The sequence below is a fragment of the Rattus rattus genome, chromosome 1 (genome assembly GCF_011064425.1).
Source record: "Rattus rattus isolate New Zealand chromosome 1, Rrattus_CSIRO_v1, whole genome shotgun sequence".
Lineage (NCBI taxonomy): Eukaryota > Metazoa > Chordata > Mammalia > Rodentia > Muridae > Rattus > Rattus rattus.
Window position 1 is genome coordinate 65,994,905 of NC_046154.1, and position 25,940 is coordinate 66,020,844.

General features: G+C 42.2%; 1 protein-coding gene across 1 annotated transcript in view; it reads right to left on the reverse strand.

Moving 5' to 3' along the window:
* Focad (focadhesin) overlaps positions 1-17,863 on the reverse strand; it is a 295,998-nt gene extending 278,135 nt beyond the window's left edge. Inside the window, exon 1 of the mRNA XM_032902159.1 lies at positions 17,798-17,863. The gene's annotated coding sequence lies outside the window, so the exon portion shown is untranslated. The remainder of the gene's footprint in view (positions 1-17,797) is intronic.
* Positions 17,864-25,940: the final 8,077 nt, after the last annotated feature.

Genomic DNA, 25,940 nt, shown 5'->3' on the forward strand with positions numbered 1-25,940 from the left:
TAGTTGACTAAAAGCAGACCAAATCAAAAGCTGAACTTCACAGTAAAATTTCTCTATTGTTAACATGATCGATGTATCCCAAAATGAGACCCAGAGAATATCCCACAAGTGCGGCACAAAATAACAATAATCACAAAGGGAAGAAATCATAGACAGAGCCACCCTGCAAGGCTGAAAAGCTTGGCTTTGGCTATGAGCACCTGTTGGTCTTGGCACCTGTATCAGGTGGCTCACATCCATCTATAACTCCAGCTCAAAATTGTTCAGGAAGCTCACACTACATTTTACAATAAAACTCAGCTCCCTTCCACAACCCAAAGGTCTAATGTGACCAGTCTCCTCAGAGTACTTCACCTTACTGGACTTCAGCTCGCTCCTTCAACCCGTCTGAGGCTAAAATCCTCTCGTTCCCAAGCGCTCTTGCCCATTTGTTCAATCAGCTAACTCATCTTCTCCTTCCCATCTCCCTGAGCCTCCACTACCCTGCTATAGCACCCTAATCTCAAGAAAGTTCACACTGTAATTTTGATCATGTAAATTAAAAGTTAACTATGGTTTCTTAGGCCCTTTTCAACTATAGAATCGTGTGTGTGTGTGTGTGTGTGTGTGTGTGTGTGTGTGTGTGTGTGTGTTGTTTGGGTTTTTGTTGTTGTTGCTGCTGTCACTGGGGGTTTTTTGTTTTTTGTTTTTTTTTTGTTTTTTTTTTTTTTTTGTTTGTTTGTTTGTTGGTTTGTTTTTTTGGTTTTTGGTTTTTTTTTTTTTTTGTTTTTTTTGTTTGTTTGGTTGGTTTTTTTTTTTTTTTTTTTTGCTTTTCTTGAAAGTTCTCACTCTGTAGCCTTGGCTGGTGTGGAACTCAGTATATAGACCAGCTTGGCCAATACCTCACAGAGACCCACCTGTCTCTGCCTCTCCTGTATTGAGATTAAAGATGCACACCACCACACCCAGCCCATTTTCTTTCATAAGAGCATTCTCATTGAAATAAATAGGTGAGAGCAACTATTCACCTAAGTGCTGACTCAGACACTACCACACCAAGATAGCTTCACTTCCACTAATGAGTGCTGACTGGCAGGTAACCACGAAATGTTGAAAGCACAGCTCAATTGAACGGGGAAATGTGTGCACAGATTAGTTTAGGTACATAAACCCAGGGTTTGGAAGAAACAGTGGAATGTTTGGAAAGAAACAAATGTCCAAAAGCACAATCACGTAGAGGAAGTGACTGCATGTTCTTTCTTAGTTTTTGCAGCTACCTCAGGGCTTAACCTACAACTTGACATTGTATTGCAGGCAAAGAGAAAGTGTGTACTTGGCGTAGAGGAGACAAACTGCAGAGGTAGGCTCAGTCTCTAACGCCCCTTCCAGCTCCTCAAGGCATTGAGGACTTAGAATTGTGAAGGGGACATTTCCCTCTGAGTAGCAACTGCATGTGCTTAGCCTCTAGGTGCCAATTAGAAAGTGGCTGAGGAGGAGGAGTTCTCCCCAAAGCTACTGAATAATTATCCTGCACTTCTGAGTCTCTTGAGTTTCTGTGACTTATTCATCATTACAGAGCTATTCATACAAGCAGCTAATAAATGTCTGTTGAATGCCATGTTTAAGATAGTATCTAATATAAAATAAGGTCAAAAATGTCTGAATCAGGAACAGCTAATTATAACGCAAAGTGAAAAATAAGAGCAAAAAGTGAAAGCACAAAGTGACAAATGAGAGAAGTTTTATCTTTTAATATTTACATTTTTGTTCTTATGTGTATATGCATACATGCATACACAGGTGCATAAGGAGGCAAAAAGAGCAGCAGGTATCTTCCTCCATCACTCTCTGCCTGTTTCTCTAAGGCAGTTTCTCCTTGAACCCAGGGCTCAAGTCTTAGCTGTCTAGCTCAAGTCTAGATGCTGGCAAAGCCCAGCTACCCCGCTCAGTGGGGATTACAGATGTGTGTGTGTGGAACGCTCATGACAGCGGAGCAAGCACTCTTCACCAGGGAGCCCTCTCTCCAGTTCTGACAATTTACCCCTTCCTCACTAATTAAAGCTCAAAATCAGATTGATAGAAAACAGAGTAAAACAATAGAATTTCAAATAATTTTACTTCCACATTATGTAGTATGCTGAATTCAGCTACCAACACATTTAAGGTTTGTAAATAATTGGTTCGTTTATACCTTATTCAAATCTTTCCTTTTAATTCGGCGAGTAACTTTTGTACAGGTTGTACAAGGTGAACTTTAGTCAACTATAAAGATTAAATGAGCAAAATTCTGAGATTTTATTAAATACATTGTTTTTCATTTGGGTGCACTCTTTTTAAAAATTCGAAACACATGCAAGAGCTTGCAAGCTTGTTTCACTGTTCGCAGCTGAACCTGATCGAGAAGGGAAATGAGTCTCTTATGTGAATGCATCATAAGTTTTACATGAATGCTGCAGTTGACAGCTATCGTTTATCACAGCCAAGCTCTTAATCCGCTCTACATCACAGCCCTTCAAAAGAGCAGAGCAGTGCTCGCTGTATTTCCCACTGGGGTAAAAGGTATTTTAAACATATAATTACCCAAAGCAGTAACACTTACTAATCTTTTTTAAAACAGCTAGCATTTTTCCTGGCCAGATTTGTTGGTAGGATTCTTGATACCCTGATACTAACGTTCTGGATCATTCTGGGCAGGAAATCCTGTGTTAAGTAGTTCTGCATTAACAGAGATAACCAGCAGCATCAAGAATTAGAAGAGGATCCTGGAAGGAAATGCTCAAATCCAACCTGTAAAGGACATGCTGTTGAATGCTCTGGGTGAAGTTAATTTAGGTTCACTCGTGGTTTAGGGTTTTGCTTGGTGTTTTGTGTTTGCCTATCTGTCTGGCACTGGGGTGAACCTTGGGTCTCCAGCATGTTAAGCATGTATTCCATTACTCACATCACCAACACTCACATCCCTTAAGAGTGGGCCTGCTCTATAAAATGGTCCTGTGTAGCTTCCAGAGATGCATCTGTGTGGTGAGGGATGAACAGCAGCCAGATTAGCGGAACTAGCTCTGGTGATCAATGGAGTCACAGAGATCAGGTAGATTGCCCTCACATCCTCTGATTCTTCTGATCTGGGAGAAGTGGAAATGCTATTGTTGTTTCTTGAGGCAGAGTCTCACCATCAAACCCTGGCTGGTTTGGAAGTAACTATGTAGACAGGCTGGCCTGCCTCTGCCTCCCAATGATGGGATTAAACGTGAGGCCACTAGCAAAGTTCTCAAAATCTTAAACACCTTAGCGGAATTTAATTTCATAAGTGTTTAAGCCAAAACACACTATCTTAACATATGTAGTCTTAAAGGAACTTTTTAGCCTACTAGAAGTAAAAGACTAATGTGCTCCCACCCACAGAGCCCTCCTTGTTACTTAGCCTCTCTTGATCTGTGGATTATAGCTTGGTTATGATTACTTAATAGCTAATATCCACTTATTTATAAGTGAGTACATATCATGTTTATCTTTATGGGTCTGAGATGCCTCACTCAGGATTTTTTTTCTAGTTCCATCCATTTGCCTGTAACTTTTATGATGTTATTTTTTTTAACAACTGAGTAATACTCCATTGTATAGATGTATGATATTTTCTTTACCCATTCTTCAGTTGAGGGATATCTGGGTTGTTTCCAGTTTATGGCTATTATGAATAATAGAGTTTGCAGGTAGACCGGGGAGTGGATGGGGAGGACAACAGGAGGGATCAGTTGTAGGAGGGATGGAAAGAGAGAGCACAGGAGAGATGACTAGAATTGGAAGGAATTGAGGGGTGATGTAGCAACCTAGTGGAATCTTCCTGGAATCCATGAGGGTGACCCTAGTGAGGACTCCTAGTACTGGAAGAGGGTGATCCTAGGGAGGACACTAGTTAAGAGAGGAGAGAAAGCCTGGACCAGCCATCTTCTGGAACCAGGTAAGGTTTCCAGCAGAGAGAATGGGACACCAACCCAGCCACAAAACCTTTGACCTACAACCTGTTCTGCCTGAACGTACCAGGGCATTAGTGGCTCAGAGCTTGTGAGGGGGGCCAACCAATGACTGGTCTAGCTTGAGGCACATGTCCAACAGAAAGTGCCTGGATAGCCCAGAGAAGCAAACATGACTAGGGGAAATCAAGAGTACAGCGGAGTCCTAATCCTGCTACACTCATAGGGATCTCTGTCAGAGAAGCTTCGTTCAGCAGCTGATGGGAGCAGATGCAGAGACCCACAGCCAAACGTTAGGGGGAGCTCAGGGAACCCCAAGGAAGTGGGAAGGTGTACAGGAGCCAGTGGGGTAGAGGACACCAGGAGAACAAAACCCACAGAACCAACTAAGCAGGACTCCTCGGGACTAAGTCACAGAGTCAGCTAAGCTCACAGAGACCGGAGACTACGTGGGTCCACTCTAGATCCTCTGCATATGCATTGTGGTTGTTTAGGTTGGAGTTTTTGTGGGCCTCCTAACAATGCAAGTGGGAGTGTCTTTGACTCCTTTATCTGCTCTTTGGGGCCCTACTTTCCTCCTGCTGGGTTGCTTTGTCCAGGCTTCATATAAAGGTTTGTTCCTTGTTTTATTGTGTCTTGTTATCCTGTGTTCAGTTGGCATCCCTGGGAGGCCTGCTCTTTTCTGAAAGGAAATAAAGGAGCATGGATCTGGGGAAGGAGGAGGGGACTGGGAGGAATCTGGGAGCAGTAGATGGATGGGAGGCTATAGTTGGGATGTGCTGTATAAAAAAAGAATAAATAAGAAATTTTAAAACGTGAAAAAGTGAAGTAAAAGACTAATTAGATGAGGACTAGATGAAAGTCCAGAATAGGCCAAAACCTAAACCACTCCAAGAGAGTGTGCTAGCTGCTCCTAAGGGCTTGGTTTGGTGTCCTTCATCAATCCGCCGTAACCATGGAGCAGCAAGTTCTTGAGTTCTACTCGCCTCCCATTTCAAGAGAAGCAAGAATATTAAAAGCCCAAGAACTGTATAGGTTTTTCTTTTCCTGTCTACTGCAACGCTAAGTGCGGCCCCAAGACAGGGAGTCTGCGCTTAGCCCCTGTGACACTGTGACAATTCTTTCTGATTGCTAAATAAAGATGCCAATGTCCAAAACAGCCAATAGCTGCACCAAAGAGACATGGGTGGAGTTTAGGTTTGGCTGGGCTTGGGGAAGAGGAGTACCACAAAGAAGAAAAAGAGAGCGCAGGAGAAGCAGCCATGGGTTAAGAGTCTAGAGAGCTTGACCCCGAGCAAGGGGTGACCAATTGGAGATAGGAGCAGCCCAGATGAAACAGCAAGTCGTGACTCAGGACTGTGGCTGGGAAAGTAGATTCTAACAACATGGAAGGTAGGCAGCTGCACAGCTGCTCCTGTGTAAATATAAAGGCTGAGTGTGTTTCTTATCCAGGAATTCAATGAACAAGGCCAGGTAGAAGCCTCAGGCCTAGGACTTAAATAATCTCAACAACAAATACCAAGCAAGTTTAGTACGAAAGCATTGCTAATTAAAAGGTAATTAGGGGCAGGAGATCTCCAGGACACAAACGGTAGGAGAACCAGCTCCTGACAGCTGTGCTCAGACATGCACATCCTCCACATGTGCAGTAAGCAGTACCACAAGCAGACCTTCCCGAAACCCCGAAATCCCCAGGAAAAAGATGTGTACACTTATAGGGGTGCAGGGGGCGGGGGGATTGGTTTTTGAGATAGGTTTATGTATTCTTTTGTATTCTGTACTGGAATTAAAGGTATGTGCTATCACAACTGGCTGGATAAATGTAATTTTTAAATAGAAAGGAAGGTTTGCAGGGCAGGGGAGATGATTCAGTGAGTAAAATACTTGACATCCAAACCTGAAAACTTGAGTTTGAATCCCCTGAACCCAAGGAAAAGTTGGACGCAAAGGGCCAGAGAGACAGCTTAGTGCTTCAGACATCAGTTGGTCCATGCTGGGCAGCTCACAACTACTCCAGCTTCAAGGGATCTGACTCCGTCTCTGGACTCCTCTGGCCCCTGCACTCATGTGTACATACCCCAAAACAGACACACACACTACACACATACTCCTTAAATAATAGAAATAAACCTTTTAGAAAGAAAGGAAGGAAGGAAGGAAGGGAGGGAGGGAGGGAGGGAGGGAGGGAAAGGGAGGCAAGGCAAGGCAAAGCTGGACACAATAGTTTAAGCATCTGATTCCAGAGCATCACTACCCAAAAAAATGAGAACAGGAGATAGGGCATTCCTCAAGTCACAGACCAAGTAGCCTGGGACCCACAGCATCCAACAGGGAGAAAGGCCCTCTCTCAAACAAGGTGGAAGAGGAATGACACCCAAGGATGTCCTCTGATACACACACAGATCATACATACAACATGTGAAAGAAATGCTTACAACAGACCAAAAATAGAGAAAAGGACAAAGTAAATATGCAAAGTACATAAAGAGGTTATTTCTGAATAAAAGGATGATGGGGATTACATTCTATTACATTTGTTATTACATGTGCTATGTTAATTTTTTCTTACAGTAGGCATACATTATTTTAATTAAAATGGAGTTATTAATTATATTCAAATAAAAACTTAATATAAATTACTTTACTCTCAATTAAAACCAGTGAAAGCCATGGTCTCTATCATCTACTTAAGAGGCAGTTTCATCACATCACCAAGGCTAAGAAACAAGTCTCACTGGATCAAATTATACCACTTACTAAGTACTATTTAACGGGAAAGTCCAACCTTTAAGTTATTAGAAGCTATAACAGTCCTGCCGTATTCCAAAGTAATCTAATGGAATTTCATTTGGTTCTAAACTGTTTGTCAGGAGATTAATCATCTGCCACTGAAAAAAATTAAATGTTCCTTCAGTGTGTTCAACATCCTCTATTGGTTTTAGTCAGTATAGGGCACAAGGCTGGCAAACCAACACAAAGATTACATTTGTATTAATTTTCTAGTACACAAACAACATAGTATCTATAGAGCCAAAGGTTTTTCCCCTCATTGGTAGGTAAAAGTTAGGAAAGTCTTCATATATTTTAGCATCTGTCAAAGAATAAAGGTCTTTTGTGAACTGAAGAGGTAGCCCAGTGGTTAGAGTGCATACCATTCTCTACATTCTCTACAGGACCCAAGTTCAGTTCCCATATCAGGCAGCTCATAACCATGTGTATGTAACTCCAGCTCTAAGAGGACCTAACACCTGCAGCCTCAGTGGGCACCCACATATCCATGTATGCACTTGCACACACACACACGTGCTAAAAACACACACACACACACACACACACACACACACACACACACACACACACACCCCTAGAGAAAAAAATGGTCAAATGTATGATGAGTTATGGTAGGTAAATCCTAAAGCTAGCACAGAATTGACAAAATAATTTGGTGAAACTAAGTTTACTTACTGCACTCCTTATTCATGTTGCATTTAAATTTTTCCACAATAAGATGCTTTAAAGAACAAGGAAAATGGGCCTGGCACTGGTGGTGCACAGTCCTCCACTGATGGTGGGAGTGCAAACTTGTACAGCCACTATGGAAATCAATATAGTGGTTCTTCCCAAAACTGGGAATCAATCTACCTCAAGACCCAGCTATAACATTCTTGGGCACATACCCAAAGGACACTCCACCCTACCACAAAGACATTTGCAGTTTTACTCATAATAGCCAATAAATGGAAACAATGTAGATGTCCCTCAGCCAAAGAATCAATAAATAAATGTAGTAATCTGCACAATAGAGTCCTACTCAGCTGTTAAAAAATTAACAAAGTAACGACATGAGATTTGCAGGCAAATCTAGAAAAAGAATGCATCCTGAGTGAGGTAGCCCAGACCCAGAAAGAAAAATATTGTATGTATTCACTTATATAATATATATTAGCTATTAAGTAAATGATAATTGAGCTAAAATCCACAAAGTCAGCCAAGTTAGATAAAGAGGACTCCAGGGGGATGCACAGATCTCCCTGGGAAGGAGAAATGGGATAGACTTTGCAGATGGACTGGGGGTCTGGTGGAGACAGGACAGAAAGGGATCAGATGGGGTAAGGGATAGAGGGAGAATACTGGGAGAGACAGCTGGATTTGGGGAGAACTTGGGAGGTGATGTAGAAACCTAGTTCAGTGGAAACTTCCTGGGATCTATGAGGGTGATCCTAGCGAAGACTCCTAGTAATAGAAGATATAGAGTCTGAACTGGCCATCTCTTGTGGGCTTCCAGTGGTGGGACTGGGTTGCACTGGGTGGAATCATTGGCTGAGGGATTCCTGTGGAGATCCCTAAACAACCAAGGTTGATACTAGGACAACACTGACAGCAGGGCCTCCATTGCCAAGGACAGCATCCACGTGGCTCATCAAATGAAGAGAGGTCAAGTCGGTGTCTGCATGGAGCTTTCACTAAGTTCTAGTCTCTTTGGTGCTCTAGAGGCTACGGAAAGAAAATCCTGGACACCAACCCAGCCACAAGTCCTTTGGTCTACAACCTGTCTTGCCTGTAAGATGCGCTACGGAAATGGCGGCACAGAACTTGGGGGAATGGCCAACCAATGTCTGACTTAACCTGAGCCCCATGCCTGACACAGCCTGGATGGCCAGGTGACAGAGCCTGGATATTCAGAGACCTAAGGTAGAACCAAACACATCTGGCCAAAAAAAGGGGGAGGAGGGGAAGAAGAATTGAATCTTAAGGATAGCCTGCTATATGTAAATCAGTGCCTTGTCAGCCATCATCAAAGAAGCTTCCTCCAGCAGCAGATGGGAGTGAATACAGAAATTCACATAATAATAATATGCAGGGCATTATGCAGATTCTATCTTGGAGTCCATTGGATCCCTCACCTCAGAACTGGAAAATCCCGTGGAAGGACCAGAAAGATTGTACAAATCAGAGAAGATGGAGGACACCAGGAGAACATGGCCTACTGAATCAACTAAGCAGGGAGTATATGGGCTCACAGAGATTGAAGCAACAAGCACAAGGCCTACAGGGGTCTGCACAAGGTTCTCAGCATCTATACTGTGGCTGTTAGCTTGAGGTTTCTGTGGGACTCCTAACAGTGGGAGGCGGTGTGTCTCTGACCTTGGTCCTGCTTCTCAGATTCTTTACTCCTGCTGGGTTGCCTTGTCCAGCTTCCACGTGAGGGATTTGACTTGTCTTAATGTATTTTGTTTTTGTCATTTAGTTATTTTCTCTTAGAGGCCTGGTCTTTTCTGAGGAAGAATGGATCCAGGAGAGAGAAAATATGGGGGGAGTTAGGAGTAGGGTGAATTATACGAGAGAAGAATCTATTTACAATTTATAAAAAGAAAAAGAAAAATACAGACAAAAAAAAAGAAATAAAATGGCCTAATATGGTGGCACACCTTTAATCCCAGCCTTGAAGGCAATGGTAGGTAGAACTCTGTGAGCTCAAGGCCACCCTAATCTACATAGCAAGTTCCAAACAGCTGGACCTACACAGTGAAACCCTCCCTCAAAGAAAAGGGGCAGGGGAAGCAAAAGAAAGAGAAAAGGAAAGGAAAGGGAAGGGAAAGAAAGGAAAGGGAAGGGAAGGGAAGGGAAGGGAAAGGGAAGGGAAGGGAAGGGAAGGGGAAGGGGAACAAGGGAACAAGGGAAGGGAAGGGAAGGGGGAGGGAAGGGAAGGGAAGGGAAGGGAAGGAAAAGGGGGAAGGGGGGGAAGGGAGAAGGGAAAAGGGGAAGGGGAAGGGAAAAGGGGGGAAGGAAAAAAGGGAAGGGAAGGGGAAAAGGGAAGGGGGGAGAAGGGGGAAGGGGAAGGGGAAAAGGGGGAAGGGAAGGGGAAGGGGAAGGGGAAGGGGAAGGGGAAGGGGAAGGGAAAGCAAGATAGATCAGCAGGCAAAGGTGCTTACCACCAAGCCTGACAATCTGAGTTTAATGCAAGGAAAGGATCCCAAAAGTTATTCTCTGATGTCTATATTCATGTTGTGATATGCATATGCAGCCTACCACACACACACGTGCACATACACACAAAGACTAAAATGGGTAAAATAAGCAACTAAGATTTCAATATCCGTTGTTTAAAAAAATTATAATCATGTATCACGCATCTGTATGAATGAAGATTTCATTAATGGTATCTAACAGAAGCAAAATGAGGCACTGAAGAAATTATAAATTTTATTCAGAATCATTCGTTTTGAATGTTATGCTTATTATCATAATCTCCTGGTCTGAATTGATTTATAAGATGATTATGCCATACATTAAAATTCTAAATACTTTTATTTTGAATAGCAAAACATCTCTCAACTGATATTTTCAATTCGTTCCTTTTAGTAGACAGATTTATGAATTTAAAAAATATTTGAAATTTTTCTACATTATACTGTAGCCCTTTCATATCAACCACTTGAGTTTTGCTTTTGTATCGTTGTTGTTGTTGTTGTTGTTGTTGTTGTTGTTGTTGTTGTTGTACTGGCTGGCTGATGGTAGCTGAGATAGAGTCTTGAGTAGCTCAGGCTAGCCTGGATCTCTCAAATAGCTTAGGATGACCTCAAACTTCTGATGCTTGTACCGCTACCTCCTGAGTTCTGGGACACTCCATCCCCATTATGTCACTCTGGGGATCTAGCCTCGTCTCCACATGTGGCAGGCAAGAGCTCTATCAGCTGAGCCACGGCCTACCCACCTGCTTTGCTTCTGTTTTGACTTGGTTTGCTTTCTGTACTGCTGCAGAATCAAAGTATTCTCCTACTGTGCCACAGGCCTAGCCTTCAGCTTCGCCATAAACATGATTGACGTAGAACATGAAGTGAAGTCTCTGCTCTGGGCCAAGCGCAAGAATCCAATGCACTGAAAGACCATATTTTTCCTATAAAAGATAAAGAGCCTTGGTGTAGAATCCTGCCTAGCAGACCTTAAAAAAATAATAATGAAAATTCAAATTAGAACATGGATTACCAAGGTATTTGCTACAGGAAGCCAATGTCCTCTCGTGGCAGCTCACAGTTCAGGGCTTTTCCATAAGACATGGAAGAGAAACCTGGGCCTTCCAAAAGGTCCCATACATGCACCTACATATATTTAATACAAAAATTCCTAGATGTTCACCGTGTGCCAGGCATGGCAGGAGGCACTGGGAGACAGACGCTCCTGCCCTGCTAGATGACAGTCACTGGAGAGAAGACAGGAAGCAGGAAAATACTAAGTCACAAGGACCTGTGAAATGACTGCTATGCTTAATGTAACCAAGGACAAGGGATGACACTGGTAAAGGGTTCCAGTTTTATACAGGGTGGGAAAGAAAGGTCTGACAGAGCTGACACTTCTCCCAAGGCTTAAAGGAGGCAATAGTGTCAGAAGAGAACTCCAGGAGAGGGGAAAAAAGCAGACCAGAAAAAAAATCGTGAGAATATGCTCATATGACTGAGAAACAAGCTCATCTGAAAATAATTGACTGAGAGAGAACTACAGTAAAGTGGCCAAAAATAGGTCAGATCATAGCATAGTCTTTTAGGCAGCTATAAAGACAGGCTCTGTCCTTTTGGGCAGTAGCAAGAAAAAACACCATTAGAGGATTTCTGGTAAAAGAAAGAAATCTAACTCACACTTTAAAAAAAAAAAAAAATTACTCTGGCTGTTGTGCTGACAGTATTGCAGTCAGAAAGGACAAAAGACATTACTAGTAAGATAATGAGGCATCCCCTAATCCCAGACTGGGAAGCTGGAAGACGGCCATGAATTCAAGCCCAGTCCAGGGTATGTAGAAATAATTTGTCTCAAAACACAAGAAAGGTGAAAGCTATGGTGGCCTGAGAATACAGCTCAGTGGTAGAATGCTCACCTAACATTGGAGATGTCCTAGAAAAAAGAGGGACTAGAAGGGAAAGGGAAAAGGAGGAAGGAGTGGGCCATGGTCTTAAATGTCATTCATCCTAGCAATATAACTTTACAAAGTGACTGCTACCTGAGCCATTTCAAAAGCAAGCTAGTTCTTCATCTCTATCCACTAAATTTGAAGACTGTTGGGTAAACTGTGTCTGTCTGTCTGTCTGTCTGTCTGTGTGCACGCACCACAGTAGTGTAGGTGCCTGTGGGGACCAGAAGAAGGCATCAGGTCCACTGGAACTGGAGTTTTATGCAGTTGTGAGGCATCCGATGTAGATGAAAAACTAAACTGAAGTCCTCTGTAAGAGCAGTGCGTTCTCCTAGCCACTGAGCCATTTCTCCTGCCCTGTGATAGTCTACTATTAACTTCAAGCCTAGATGTATGGCAGTTTAAGATGTGAACTCTTTATTGCTGCTCCAGTGACCATGCCTGCCTGCTGCCACACTTACCCACTATACTGGTGATGGCCCTTTATCCCTCTGGAACCATAAGCCAAAATGAAACAAGTCCTTCTTTAAGCTGGACATAGTATTTTATCATAGCAATTGGAAATTAACACACTCATACACAAACACACACACACGCACAGACACCCCTCACATACAATAATAATAACAATTAAAAATGAGAGCATTCAAGAGGCTAAGGCAGAACTCTTGCTATAAATCTGATTTACATATCAAGATCCAAACTCTAAATAAATAAATGAATGAATGAGGCCAATGAGTGCCTTAGCATTAAAACATTTGCTACCAAGTCTGATGACGTGAGTTCAAACCGCAAAATCCATAATAGCAGAGAGCCAACTCCAGCAAATTATTCTCTGACCTCCATATATTACCCTCATTCATTTACATAAAATGAATAAATTAGTAAATAAATACAATGTAATACGACTTAAGGAAACACAAAAGGCAAACAATTGGACAAATGAGTGTAGTTTTTGCCCTAAAATGTCTTTTCCTTTTTTTAAAACAGTGCTATACAAGCTTTGTAACAGAAAAAATAATGACTTGATGAGCTAACATTTGTCCAGAGAGCGTTTCCTCAAAACCTAAAATCATTGGAATTTCAACGCCAGTAACAGAGTTCAAGGAAGCTCTGCCACCTAAAAGCTAGAGATTTTGTGTGTGTGTGCGTGTGTGCGTGTGTGCGTGTGTGCGTGTGTGTGTGTGTGTGTGTGTGTGCGTGTGTGTGTGTTTGTACACGTGCATATGTGTGGGAGATATGTACCTGTTCATGTGACTGTATGTAAATGTGCATGCATGTACTCACGTGTGAAGGTCAGAGGTCCATGCTGGCCATCATCCTGATCATTCTTTGCCTTGTGTTTTGAAGCAGGATCTTACTGAAGAACCTCAGCAACTTGGCACAAGATCACACCAGCTTTTATGTGGGTGCTGGAGATCCAAATTCATGTCTCCAGGCACTTCACGGCCTGAGCCAGCCTTCCAAACGCTTTAAAGGTGTCTTCCTCCCACCAAACACTCTTCCCTCCTTCACAACAATTTGGACTCCAATACCAATCAGTAAATGTTCTCAAATCCTTCATTCTTCATAAGAATCCCCTATTTCCACAACCTGGTGAAAACTAAGCAAACATTCCATCTTTGGAGGCCCAAATCAAAGAAGAATAAACCTTCTGAACTTCAAGTGCAGGAAAAGTGCTTCCCCATCGCTTACTCTGTGAGGGTGACATCCAAGTATTCCTCATGTTCTCTTCCCCATCACTTACTCTGAGAGGGTAACACCAAGTATCCCTCATGTTCTCTTCCTCATCGCTTACTCTGAGAGGGTAACATCCAAGTATCCCTCATGTTCTCTTCCTCATCGCTTACTCTGAGAGGGTAACATCCAGGTATCCCTCATGTTCTCTTCCTCATCGCTTACTCTGAGAGGGTAACATCCAGGTATCCCTCATGTTCTCTTCCCCATGGCTTACCTCTGAGAGGGTAACCTCCAAGTATCCCTCATGTTCTCTGACCACTACCACCAGGTAGATAAAACTTCAGAAAGCAGGATCACATGCCTCTCTTCTCCACCTCCTCTCCCTCATAAGTCATCAGCTGTATCAATGTTCAGGTAGGTGAGGTACACACCATTCTCCTTCCGTATCAGCTAAGCCCTACATCCCATCAGTACCCTAAAAGCTTAACTTATAATATCCTTATAATGACGTTATAGCTCAATAATGCATTGTAAACTGAAAATATGTTTAAAAGCCTTTAATCAGAAGATGGAAAGATGGCTCAGTGGCTAAGAGCACTGGCTGCTCTTCCAGAGGACCTCAGTTTAATTTCCAGCTCCCACATGGTAGCTTACAACTGTCTGTAACTCCAGTTCCAGCGAATCCAGTGCTTTCTTCTAGCCTCCTTGGGCACTGCACATGCCACACTTGATCACAAGGATAAAGACCCCATAGCGTAGAGTGTACAGTTGCTAAACCATGATGATCAATAAGCTAGATATATTAAATGGACTGTATGTATATATGTGTGCACATAGATGCACATGTATGGGTATGCATGTATGTGTGCCTATGTTCATGTGTAGGTAGAGGTCAAAGAGATCCTCAGTTATCATCCCTCAGATATTCTATATGCTTTGTTTGAGACAGGGTTTTTTAGTGACCAGAAATTGGCCAAAGTAGGCTAGGCAGGCTGGCAGGCCACCAAGACTTAGTGATCTCCTTGTCTTCACCTTCCCTTAATTAGGATTATGACCACAGGCCACCACACCCAAATTCATTTTAAACACAGGTTCTGCAGATCAAAAGGAGGGTCTCCAGATGCCAATACACACTCTACCAACACAGCGCTTTTTTAATTGAATTGTTTTTACTCTTACCTTTTTTTTGGCATGTGCATTTACACACACACACACACACACACACACACACACACACACACACACATGGCATATTTGTAGGTAATATGTGGGTATGGGTATATGTACACTGTATGGACAACAAAAGTTAACACCAACTGATTTCCTCAATTGCCCTCCATTTTATTTAATGAGGAAGAGTTCCTCGCTGAAACCATAGCCGGTCAATTCCAGCTCTGTATAGCTGGTATAACTATGTAGCTTGCCCCAGGGATCTTCTAAGCTCTTGAATACTGCAATTAAAGGCACCCATTTATTTAGCATTTACATGGGGGCTAAGAAATCCACTTATCATAGCAAGTCCTTGACCCACTGAACTAGACAGGGCCTCATTATGCAGCATGAGCTAGCCTGAAGTTTACTTTGTAGACCTCAAACTCATAGAAGACACCTATCTTTCCCTCACAATTACTCATCATGCTGATTCTTCTTAATTGCATTTTTGATGTACAATATTATTGACTTACAGTAAGATTTTTGGGCTATAACTCTTCCTAAGTTAAGGGGTCTGTACAATCAGAATACTCAGATACCTAGAGAGACAACTCGGCAGTTAAGAGTACACAATGCTCTTCTAGCATACTCAAGTTGGGCTCCTAGCACTCACATCAGGTGACTCACAACTGCCTATAGTTCCAAGATTCAAAGGATCTGATGCCTCTAGCTCTCACAGGCATCTGGGCTCGTGTAAATACACATGATAACAATAATATTAACAATAATAATAATACATTTTTATTGCACAAGGTATTGATTTCAATCCCAGCAAGGTATAAACCAGAAAGGGGTAGCACTTGCCTTAATTTCAGCACTGGGTAGGTTGAGGCAAGAAAATCAGAAGTTCAAGGTCATTCTCAGCTATACAAATAATAAAACAATAAAACAAACAAATACATGCATACTCTGATTCTGGCTGAATTATGAAAATATAAATTAGTCCCCAGCTTCGGAAAAAAAAAAAGAAAGAAAATATAAATTAGCAAAATAATAAAAAAATGCCATTGTATTACTTTCAATGTGACTTGAAACAGATTAAAAAAGTATTTTTTTACACACTTTAAAATGTTTTAATCTAGTGTTTGAAATGAATGGGATTTACATTTTGAAAAAGCTTGAAATAATTTAAATAGAGGAAACTGACAAATAACACGTCCTATTAGCTTAGCATTTTTTTTATCCCATGATGGAAATGGTACACATAAGTTCCGCTCAATTTACTGCTATTTATAAGTTACTATATACTTCTAAAGCTAACTGTATTTTATATGAGAGAGCTCAAGATAGTATACTTACTCCTAATAGTGATTGTAATAGATTTATACTCCTGACATTAATTCAACTAACAGTTTATGGACAATGTCAAGTATCACGTCACAAGGCTCAGAATATCAGAATAATCACCTTTAAAATCATTTTGTACTAGAAAAGGGTGATCTGTACTATGTGTAAATACCATTAATCAATCACCATATGAAAAATCTAGTACATCTATACAGGTTACTTTTGAGTTATCAGGCCTCAATTAGAACCACCAAGCAATTAAAACCCTCCAAATGGTAACATGAGAGTGTTTAATTATGTTTAATTTAAAAAAAAATAAGAAAGATATGGACAAGGAAGAAACGGTAACTGTTAATAAGATTACCTTGGAAAGTAAATAATGTGGTTGTTTTGGCTATCTCTTATCACCAAAGCAAGTCAAGAGGTTTGAAAATTGCATTCTTGTCCTGTTATCTCTATAGAGTATCATTATATGTAGCTAAAAAATTCACGATTATTACACTTCAAAATTTAGATGAGTCATGGTACTTCCTTTGAAGAAATTGGATGTCAATCAAAATTGTAACCATGCACTTGCTAGCTAGTCAAGTGTCTGTGAATAGAAACACTTGTCACTGAAACATAAAATACACAATCATAAATGACGTCATGTGTTTTTGATTTAGTTGGTTCCCAACTGCTAACACAGTTCAATAAATCTGCTGTATGCCCATCTCTCCTTGAACATTCCAAAATTACAAAATACTTGTAATCTCACCCCATTACTTTTCCAATAGGAAGCCCATCTATGGGTGGTCTTCAGTGACACAGTTACTAGGATTATCCCTCAGAGTCACTGTGTTTTAGGGTTTATTAGGAGAAAAAAAAAAAAGCAAAACTTTGAATGAGGTCCGAGGGAGGACCTCTTTTGCATCTAAATCTAGATCCTGAAAATGAACCACAACAACAGCAAAAAAGAAAAAAGAAAAAAATCCATCTCAAATCTTGTCAATTCAGACACTAGCACTGACATATTAAATGCAAGCAAAGGCAGGGAATATTCACCAAGGAACTCATTTTAAAAGTTTGCAATGAATGAATCGATGACTGTATAAGAGAGGTTGGTTTCACTGAATCCAAAACTACAAACAAGGGGTCAAGGCACCATGGCTGAATCAAACTCAGAGTAAATCCTACACAACCGCAGGTGTCTACAAACATCCACCTAGCCCCACAAATAAACTCTTCCGAGCCAGAGACCTGAGTCAGAAAAGCAGGCTCTGCTCACCCAAGAGCCTTTGCATTAAAGTGGACAAAAACTGCCTCTGAGCCCCGGGGAATAGACAGTTACCCCCAGGCCAGACAGGAAGACACCAGAATCCCTTGCGCTGCCCGGGACCAGAGACCGGGGTTGGGGGGGTGGGGGGAGGACAACTGCAACCTGAGTCAGGTAAGCTAGATGGATCATGCCAGCCCCTCCGGCTACCAAGCCCCTCCACTGCCAGTCGGCCCTGGAGACGTAGACCAGAGAACCACTCAAGGTCAGATCCTCCGGAGCCGGACGCTTCGACGGGCCAGCAGAAGGAGCAGCAGGTCAAATGCCCAGTCCGCCGCCCGCGTCGCCCCGGCCCTGACACTACATGCCCCGCCACCGGCCTGCACCCCAGCCCACATCCTCCGGCTTCGGTCTCCCTCGCCCCCATAGCTGCGGCTGCAGCCGGACCCGAAGCGACGATTGCCCACCCGGCAGCGGCTGGTGGACCGACAGCCACGCCGCATGGCTTACCTCACTTCTGCCACAGGCGCAGCCGGTTCCCCAGCCTGACCTGGCCCGCGCACCGCCCCCACCACCCGGAGGCGGGGCCTCCCGGAAACAGCCAATAAAAATTCTACTCCGATAGCCAGTCCCGCCTCCTCGGCTGGGACGCCCGCCTCCTCGTGCGCATGCGCGGCTAGGCCTTGGTGGCTCATTGCGGCTAGACGTTGGGAGTGTAGCTCTATCCCAGCCGTGTTAGGCGCACTGGTGCACACTGAGCTTCGCTGACTTTGTGGAGTGTGAAAGCAAAGGATCCTGTCTGGAGATGCCACTGAACAGAACCATGGAGTCCTATTGGCAGCCTGCCCTTGGGCAGCTTTGGGAGACAGCTTCTTGGGGTGGCGGGGAGGTGGGGGAGGGTGCTCATAATGGCAAGGGTTCAGAGCCAGCTTGCTTCCTGTAGCTACAGCTCAGTGACTTCATTTCTTCCTGCTGTGCCCGATCTTCTATTGTATAGTCGTCAAGGCCCAGGAATTTCTGCTAAGGAGGAATTTGATCTAAGGAGAGCTGGTTCAAATAACTTTACCATGACTGTTATTGTTATATAACATTTATTATAGTCAAGCATTTTCTTTAGCGAAATGGGGAGGAATGGTCCCACAGGGGAAGTCTGTGACCTGGCACAAAGCGGCAGAAACGAAAACAACTGCGTTTAAAAATAAATAAGCAAGTTAAAAGGAATAGAATTTTATTAACTGGCTGTTTCTGAAACCCCATGTACTTTTAGAAGCTTTAAAAGAAGCCTGGGTTCATCTCTAGAGATTCTGATTCTGTGGTAGGAATTTAGCAAGCAGTTTTGTAAGCTAAATTTGCAAGGTCATTATAATATGCTAACAGGAAATTCTTGGTTTCCTATACTTCACCTCAGAACAGTAATTATATTCCACACACTACCTCTAGATCTTCCAATAACTTATAATGCATTCATTCTGTAAGAATTTATCTAAATTAATTTTGAACCTGCTCCTGTATTCAATCGCTTATATCCTTGGGGAGATGAGAGTTCTGTGAGATTTATAATTACCTTTTTGGTTTTATTGGTTTGATGATATTCCCATAAGTTTTCCAAATACACAAGTACAAATTTTAGGAACATATTAATTTTTTTCCTTTGCCTATTCCTGTATTTGTTTTTTTGAGACAGGCTCTCATTTTGTAACTCAGGCTGTCCTAGAATTCTCTTTGTAGACAAGACTGGCCTCAAAATCACAAAGATCTGCCTGCTTCTGCCTCCCAAGTGCTGGGACTAAAGGCGTGGGCCACACCCCTAGCTTATTCCTGTGTTTCTTGAGGCTCATTTGGTCCTAACTGAACATGTTGCTATGTCCATAGCACTGTTTTATTTATTTATTTCACAGACCAAGTTGAATAGTAAAGTTATTGCATTTTTCAAATTAGGAAACCAAGCACAAAGTATAAAACAATTCGACCAAGGCTATGTACCTAGCTGATACCAAAGCCAAAATTTGAACCCAGATACCCTGTTCTCAATAAATATTGTCTGCCTTGCCAGAAACAATAGTTTAGGACCTTGTGGGGAAATACTGATTCTTAAAGATCTTAGCCCATGTTTTTACACCTATGAGAAAATACCTTACTGGATGGAAAATATATATACATATATATGAAACAGATAATAGAAATATATCTCTCATTCTATAGACTAGAAAGTCCCAAGTGAGGAAAGAACAGATTTGTCAACTGGTGGCAGACTTGCACAATACCTTCTTCTGTGTCCTCTCTTGGCAGAAGGGGTAAAGACTCCTTTTTTTTGTCTGATTTTTATTTTCTCCTTGATGATACTAGAAGGTCAAACTGTGGGCTTCATGTATTCTAAGTATGTGCTCTATACTATCCTAGGACCCTCTCCCCTTCAAACCTTTCTTCCTACCCCGTATCCTGCTCTTTGCCTGTTCTTGCACAGGGTCTCGCTCTGTTGCCCAAGCTCACCGCCAAAGCACTGTAGCTCAGGTAGACTTTCACTCATCATTCTCTTGCCTCAGCCTCACAGGCGATGGGATCTCAAATATGCTTCCTCGTGCCTGGTCGAACTTTTCTGATAATGATACTAACCCTATCCTTGAGATTTAGCCCTCATATCCTAATCAATTCCAAGTGTGCCATGCCCCCTTCCCCAGCATGCTGGGGATAACCCAAGGCTTTTTGCACATGCTAGGAAATTGCTCTACCACTAAGCTATAGCCCCAGCTCTTAATACTACTGCATTGGAAGTTAGCTTTCAACATAGGAATTGCAAGATGAGCTGGGCAGTGGTGGTGCATGCCTTTAATCCTAGAAGCAGGTGGATCTCTGTGAGCTCAAGCCCACCCTGGTCCACAGAGGGAGTTCTAGGACAACCAGGGCTACACAGAGAAACCCTGTCTCAAAAACAAAACAAAGCAGGAATTGCAAGATCAAAAGTGTAATCCAGAAACCAATTTACCCTGGAGATCAACTCATCAGCCAGCACATTGACAAGACCAAAGGTAAACACTTTAAAACCAGAAAGAGTTCTATAAGCTGCCAGACACAAACAAAACTTTCACTGAAATATATATAAGTCATGCCTTAGTTAGGGTTTCCATTGCCGTGAAAAGACACTATAACCAAGGTAAGTCTTATAAAGGAAAACATTTAACTGGGACTGGCTTACAGGTTCAGAGATTCAGTCTATTAACATCATGGAAAGAAGCACAGTATCCGAGTAGGCATGGCGCTGGAGGAGCTAAGATTCTGCAGTAGACTGTCTCCCACGTGGCCAGGAGAGTCTTAAAGCTCATCACCACATTGGCAAGCTTTCTCCAACAAGGCCACACCTCCTAATAGTGCCTCTCCCTGAGCCCATCATATTCAAACCCCCACAGCTAGAAAATGTATTGGGGTTTATAAATCTACTATTATTCAGAGACTGTGCTCCTCCCCCAGCACACCTTCTTCCCTACCAACCAGCACAAGCACACAGAATCTCCCTAGGGTGCTCGAACTCCACTCAAATTTCTAATACTCTTGTCTCATTCTCCCAGGACAGAGATAAGGTGGAAGGGTTAGACAATGCAGAGAGTGGAGTTTACATTTACTCAGGAGACGACCTAGATTTCCTGCCACCTTTACTAGAAATAGCCATTAAAGCATCAAAATATGTTTCAAACCTATACACTATTGTATGTATATAATGCACATGAAAATGAATGCCTTGTCTTGTAAGTTTTTTACACATGTATTTATTGTGTGAATGTGGGGATTGGAGAACAACCCTGAGAGAGTTGGTTCTCTTCTTCCACTATGTGGTCCCCAAGATCCAACATCAGGCATGATGGCAAGGCCTTCACCTGATGAGCCATCTCCCTAGTCTGTCCTTGCTTTTTAAATAGTAAAGGTAGTATCCACCATCTCTAAGAGGTGGGCAAGCAGACAGTATTTCTCTGTTAAATGCCTTGTATTCTATTCTTCCCCCTGAAGTAGTTAGACAGTTAGTTCTCTATTGTACAAGACCCTTTTAGATAAGTAGTTTTTGAAGCCAGCATAGAAGGGCCTATTGACTCTAACAACAACAGAAAAGGAAAGAAAGAGAGAGAGAGAGAGAGAGAGAGAGAGAGAGAGAGAGAGAGAACAGGAGTAAGAAAAATGTGTCCACTCCCAAATCATTAGCAGAACTGAAAAGAATATGCTAACAAAAAAGACACTGTAGTCTGAATCCCGACTATAAAGAGAGGTCATGCCACCTGCAGCATCAAGGGAGACACAAAACCTTGAATTTGCACCCAATCATGCTGGGCTGACTGAGCACGCCCACACATTTATCAGCAGGCTCAGCACTGGGAGGAGAAATTCACTACTGAGTCACAGAGAGCCACTGTCCGCACAGAACAGAAAGCAAACTCATTAGATTTTAATTAGATGTATGTGGTTCCAATTGTCCCTGTTCCACTCAAAATAAAAACCAAAGTTCCCACACAGGCCAATTAGACCATGTATGGTTTACTAGCCCTGGGCCTTGTACCTCTATCTCGATCACACACATCACCACCTTGACCTTTCCTTCCACACCCTCCAGCTCTCTGGACCCTAATCATCCTGCCTCCTCAGTCCTGCAGGAGCTTGGCAATTCCCCCAGCTCTCTTCATGATTCATTCTGTTGGATCATTCATGTCTTTGCCAAGATGGTACCTTCTGGATAAGGCCTACTTCTCAGTCAGGGTCCCAGCGAGAAACAGATGGCATAATCAAATTAGGAAAATTGGAAGAGCTTAATAAGAGACAATAACAAAGCTCTAGGCAGGATTTTTAAAGATCACAAGGGAGACTCAGTAATATGGGCAATCCCAAATCACCCCTACACACAGGTAATACCATAGGAAAAATATCTACACGTGTAAGAACATGAGGAAGAAAAACATTTGATCAAGGAACACATCAGACTCCAGTAATATAGCAAGAAGGGGATGAAGGAATTAAATCTCCCTTTTCCCTCTTCCCTGATCTGATGAAATTCATACAGGTCAATTCCTAGTGCACAGCGGAGAGAAAAAAGAAGGTAGCACTTCATCACCTGTAACAGCTAGCTTTTGCAGTGTAACAGAACTTACCAAGTAACAATTGAGTTTTCATTCTCAGGACTCTGTGGGCTGCCTGGGAGGTTCTTACTATCCAGGCTGGCTTTGTTGGTTCCTTCCTGGTCTGTTTATCTGTCTGTACTCAGTTGATCTGACAAGCCCTTATACACATGCCTGGTATTGTGGGCAGTATAAGGTAGAACAGTAGAGATAAATCAGTGTATCTATTAACTGTAGCCAATCAAACTATTTTAAAAAAGGATGTATCTCAATGGTATAGCACTCCAAGTGCCAGCAGTAAGCCATCTCTTCATTCCTGAAACCACAAGTTTTTAAACAAAAATCTCAAAGCCAGGTGTGGAATATATCCTTAGGAGTTTTATTAGCCCAGTAGACCGTGAAGCACCCAAAACAATATAGGCAACTGCCATTTTGAATTCAAAAGCTCAGTATCAGGTAGTCCCATTGATAACAGTACTATCTTATGGTCTAGAATTTTTACTTCACTAGAAATCACCAAAGAAGTAAAATGAGAGTAGCTTTTCTCAAGTCATTTTTTTTAAATCCTTCTTAATATAGTGCTTTTAATATTTATACATGTTAGGTGCCAAGTGTGGTGGTACATGACTTTGATCCCATCATAAGGAAGGCTGGTCTACAAAGGGAGTCCCAAGTCAGTCAGGGCTTCACTGTAAGACACCATGCTACAAAAAAAAAAAAGTTTTGAGGAATCAACATGGAGGGTGGGGGGTGGAGGTGGCTAGTGCTAGAGGTATAACTTTATAACTTAACTTGCTGGTAGAGCACTTGCCTAGCAAGTATGAGATCCTAGATTTTCTCTGCAGCACCACAAAACAAAGACATACAGGACTACATAAATACCTTGAGTACACACATGGTTCTTGTCATTCATCTACCGGTGGACATCAGGTTATTTCCATATCCTCCTATAACCATGAATAAGGAGTATAGATATCAATACAAGATATTAATTTCAATTCCTTTGGAGATTATAACTAAAAGTCCCTGCCTAGGAGTGACAGAAACATCTACCCCACCCATCCTGCTAAGGTCCCAACAACAAACCAAAGTATGATTTCAAAGTTCACCCAGGAGAACTAATGAGTTTATCAGGCTTCCTTACAGAGCAATGGGTGAGGGCAGTGGACAGGAGCATAGGGGACCTAAAAGTAGCCACAATGGAAGGCCTCCACCCAGCGGGGATGGTAGCTTCCCCTTGGCTTCCTAGATCGAACCCATAATCTCTTTCTTCCACACCTATATCCTCTAGCCCCTTCCTCCAAAGCACACACAATTAGGACAGAACAACTTGCAAGTGATTGGGAAGGGTGCTGGATACTCATGTGAGAGTCTCGTGACCCTCCCTGCCTCCTCCTCATGTGAGGGAAGATAAATAGTCAACAGGCCTAGGTATGGTGATTTTTGAGAGCAGGTCCAGGGGAACTCCTGAAGACAGTGGTAGTGTGGTTCAGATGATAGCCCTGTATAGGGAGACTATGCTGAAGTGGAATTACAGCTCAAGACAGTACTGGTTGCAACGTTTGGGCGATCTTCTATAAAGGCTTTACTAACCGAAAAAGCTGGGGATTGGGTGAGCCGCAGACACTCTAGACAAGCTTCTATGGCTCAGCTACAGCACCAACCCTTCTTTGATGTTGTATTTTGAAACAGGAACATAGTTACCCACACTATCATTGAATTCACTCTGTGACCCAGGCTGGCGTTAAACTTATGCTCTCCCTGCCTCAGACTGAAAAAGTAGCTGGAATTACTGGTCTCCTCCAGCAGGCAAGGCTGCTGGGTTCATTTTTTACTAAGGTTTCTTGTTTGTTGTGCTATTAAGTTGCTGGCGTTCCACATATGTTTTTGAATGTGAATCTCTTTTGGATGTATTATATTGCAATAATTTATCCATTCCATAGATTGTCTCTTCACTTGGTGGATTATCTCCTTTGTTGTACAAGTTTATGGTTTGATCTAATCCCATTTATCTATTGTTGACTGATTTGGTGTCATATCTAAAAAGAATTATCACCACCACCAATTTCATTTATTCCTATATTTTCTCCTATTTTCAACAGATTCATGTCTTAAATGAAAGTTGTCGATCCACCTCAATTGATTTTTTTCCCCAATAGGATCTAATTTCATTCTTCTGTATGTACATATCAAACTAAAAGATTATTAAGAAGACTATCTTTAACCCATTCTGTGCTCCTGTCATCTTTATTGAAGATCAGATAACCACAGAATATGAATTTATTTCTGAGCTATCTGTTCAGTTCTATTAGTCTATTTTACACAAATGCATATTCTTTTCTTGCTTTCCTGGTGCTGAAAATGGAATCCAGGGTTTCAAGCATGCCAGCCAATTCTTTACCATTGGGCCTGACCCCTAATCTGATAATACTCTGATCATCTTTGCTTTGCAACTCATTAATGTCATAAAGTACAGTGTTGGTCTTGCTTTGCATTTGGGACCACAAATGCACATTTTAAATTTTTAATTGCTATTCTGTAAGTAACTTCCTTGGGATTTTTCATAGGGATTATATTAAATTTGTAGATTATCTTGGGTAATGTGTCTATTTTGGTGATATTTCTCCAATCTGTGAGGCCACGTGTCCCTGCATTTATATGTATCTACTTTCATAAATGCATTTTGATTTATGGAAATGTTTTTCCCATTTACATTGAGATTCAAAGAAATCCTGTTGGAACTATAAAAACATATCATCTGCAAGTTTTTGTGGAAATGGAAATCCTGCTTCTTTTTAAAACCCTGATGGCACAGAGAGTGTATTAAGCAGCTTGACATTACGTGCGACGGAAACAGCATTAGCTGTTAAAATGACTTTATCACAGACTGAGATGTTCTTAGAAGCCATATTTGCCTTGTGACTTCACATTGAGAAACATAAACAAATCTGAAGCAAAGGTTAATTTCCAAAACCATTCCTATTCAATAATAGTGATTGAGAGGTTTATCTGCTGGGCAGAATGTCATGTGCCCTTATTCTAGCACAAGGGAAAGAGAAGGAGGTAGAACTCTGTGAGTTCTAGGCCAGCTGGCAGAGTGAGTTTCAGGCCAGCAAGGACTAGTAATGAGACCCTGCCTCATAACAAAGCCAAACAGATCAAAACAACAACAAAGACCATGTAACTGGTCTAAGCACTTTCTGAAAACGATCTGCAAGCACTACCACGTCATATGCCTTACACTTGTCTTCTATGCCTTCTCTGCTCCATGAACTTCTCGGATTATCTTAAAGGGCATCTCAGCAAACAGTGCTGCTTCAGGTTGTACTGATTTAGTACTTTATCAAAAACACATTCACCAGAGGCACCATTGACAAAGGAGAGACTGCCGCTCTCCTTTGGGGACGTAGCTGCCAGTAGGTCGCCCACACCCAGTGGATGGCACTATGCCCACATGCATATGGGCAGCAGTAATTGGGCTCAGGGGGATTATTAATAAGAGCAAGAAAAAAGGAGGGTGTGAAGTTGGAGTTGGGGCACTAGGGGGAGTTCGAAAGAAG